Genomic DNA, 3137 nt, shown 5'->3' with positions numbered 1-3137 from the left:
ACTGATAGTGGTCTTCTCCACATGGCCAGACTGATAGTGGTCTCCTCCACATGGCCAGACTGATAGTGGTCTCCTCCACGTGGCCAGACTGATAGTGGTCTTCTCTACATGGCCAGACTGAGTGGTCTCCTCCCCTTTTAATGCTCTGATGCTCATCCTTGAAAAAATGCCACGAGGTCTGAAAGACACCAAAATCGACATACTGTACCAACAACTATCTAGGCGAAGTAAAACCAAACTAGGTTTTTGATCTACCGCTTTGCTAACTAAAGTGTTGTCGGTGGCTAGCGAAGAGCGAGAAAGGGGACAGAAGAAGTTAATGGATTGGACACAGTTCTCTGAGCGAGCTGGGGAACGGTAGCTCAACGTGTCGGATAGAGAGATTCCTGCAGGAAGTTCTAGTCTTGCTGAGGTCTTCTCTTTTGCAAGGGTACGTCTACACCAAACACAGACCTTGTATGAAGTAGTTCAAAAAWCCAAGARGCAAATATGAACAGGGGGGGYYAAWMYWTMGYAKCKWRKYGGMTTTGCATTAAAAATAACAAAACTGTGCCATGGTTCGTTGGACAAAGGCAATGAGGAAACTGAATGGCATTTTGAGATAAATGCAGAAATTGTGTAATTAACACAAAGGCTTCATAATTCATAAAGGTTATGTTAACCGACTGCTATTATCTCATAGAACAAAACATAAGATCTCCTCAGGCTGATTACCTCGGATCAGATCCTGTTAACCTCAGATCAGATCCCTTCAGCCTGTGTTTACATCAGATCTCCTCAGCCTGTGTTTACATCAGATCAGATCCCCTCAGCCTGTGTTTACATCAGATCTCCTCAGCCTGTGTTTACATCAGATCTCCTCAGCCTGTGTTTACATCAGATCTCCTCAGCCTGTGTTTACATCAGATCTCCTCAGCTTGTGTTTACATCAGATCTCCTCAGCTTGTGTTTACCTCAGATCTCCTTTTCTGCATTTATTCCAAAACCCCATCCATTTTCCCCAACGAGCGGTCAGTAAGACGTTGAGAGCTGGTGTAAACCAGACTAAGTCGGGCCCTTGTGTCTGCCATCGCCTGGTAGTCTGGACATGACCTTGAAGCCTGTGTTTACACCAGATCAGATCTCCTCAGCTGTGTTTACATCAGATCAGAGTTCTCCTCAGCCTGTGTTTACATTCAGATCCCCTCAGCCTGTGTTTACATCCAGATCGATCCTCAGCCTGTGTTTACATCAGATCAGATCCCTCAGCCCTGTGTTTACACCAGATCAGATCCCCTCAGCCTGTGTTTACATCAAGATCTCCTCAGCCTGTGTTTACATCAGATCTCCTCAGCTGTGCTTAACAGTCAGATTTCTCAGCCGTGTGCTTTACATCCCGTTACTCAACCCTCAGCCTGTGTTTACATCAGATCCCCTCAGCCTGTGTTTTACACCAGATGCAGATCTCCTCAGCCTGTGTTTACATCAGATCCCTCAGCCTGTGTTTACATCAGATCTCCTCAGCCTGTGTTTACACCAGATAGATCTCCTCAGCCTGTGTTTACATCAGATCTCCTCAGCCTGTGTTTACCTCAGATCCCCTCGCCTGTGTTTATACATCAGCTCTCCTCAGCTGTGTTTACATCAGAATCCCTCAGCCTGTGTTTACATCAGATCCCTCAGCCTGTGTTTACATCAGATCTCCTCAGCTGTGTTTACATCAGATCCCCTCAGCCGTGGTTTACATCAAGATCCCCTCAGGCCTGTGTTTACATCAGATCCCCTCAGCCTGTGTTTACATCACGTCCCCTCAGCCTGTGTTTACATCAGATCCCCTCAGCTGTGTTTACATCAGATCCCCTCAGCCTGTGTTTACACAGTCAGATCTCACTCCCTGTGTTTACATCAGATATCCCTCAGCCTGTGTTTACCTTCAGATCCCCTCAGCCTGTGTTTCGTAGATCCCTTTTTTTTTCTCCAAGCTGTGTCATTCAAAACAAATCGAGATACCCAATAACAAAGTGAAAATTAGGTAATAAGTCAGATCCCAGCGTGTATACGCTAGAAACACTCAGCGTGTGTTACATCAGAATCTCCTCAGCCTGTGTTTACATCAGATCCCCTCAGCTGTGTTTACATCAGATCTCCTCAGCCTGTGTACACAGTCAGATCCCTCAGCCTTGTTAGATTCTTAACATCAGATCTCCTCAGCCTGTGTTTACATCAGATCTCCTCAGCCTGTGTTTACATCAGATCAGATCCCTCAGCCTGTGTTATCTACATCAGATCCCCTCAGCCTGTGTTTACATCAAGACCCTCAGCCTGTGTTTACAATCAGATCCCCTCAGCCTTGTTTACATCAGATCCCCTCAGCCTGTGTTTACACCAGATCAGATCTCCTCAGCCTGTGTTTCATCAGATCTCTCAGCCTGTGTTTTACATCAGATCTCCTCAGCCTGTGTCAGATCAGATCCCCTCAGCCTGTGTTTTACATCAGATCCCCTCAGCCTGTGTTTACACCAATCAGATCTCCTCAGCCTGTGTTTACATCAGATCTCCTCAGCTGTGTTTACATCAGATCTCCTCAGCCTGTGTTTACATCAGATCAGATCCCTCAGCCGTGTTTACATCAGATCCCCTCAGCCTGTGTTTACACCCGATCAGATCTCCTCAGCCTGTGTTTAACATCAGATCTCCTCAGCCTGTGTTTACACAGATCAGATCTCCTCAGCCCTGTGTTTACATCAGATCAGATCTCCTCAGCCTGTGTTTCATCCAGATCAGATCCCCTCAGCCTGTGTTTACATCAGATCCCTCAGCCTGTGTTTACATCAGATCCCTCAGCCTGGTGTTTACACTCAGATCTCCTCAGCCTGTGTTACATCAGATCTCCTCAGCCTGTGTTTACATCAGATCTCCTCAGCTGTTGTTACATCAGATCCCCTCAGCCTTGTGTTTACATAGATCTCCTCAGCCTGGTTACATCCAGATCCCTCAGCCTGTGTTTACATCAGATCTCCTCAGCCTGTGTTTACATCAAGATCCCCTCAGCCTGTGTTTAACTCAGATCTCTTTTCTGCATTTATTCCAAAACCCATCCATTTTCCCCAACGAGCTGGTGTAAACCAGACTAAGTCGGCCCTTGTGTCTGCCATCGT

The sequence above is a fragment of the Salvelinus sp. IW2-2015 genome, unplaced genomic scaffold (assembly GCF_002910315.2).
Source record: "Salvelinus sp. IW2-2015 unplaced genomic scaffold, ASM291031v2 Un_scaffold2370, whole genome shotgun sequence".
Lineage (NCBI taxonomy): Eukaryota > Metazoa > Chordata > Actinopteri > Salmoniformes > Salmonidae > Salvelinus > Salvelinus sp. IW2-2015.
Note: the sequence above shows the minus strand (reverse complement) of the source record.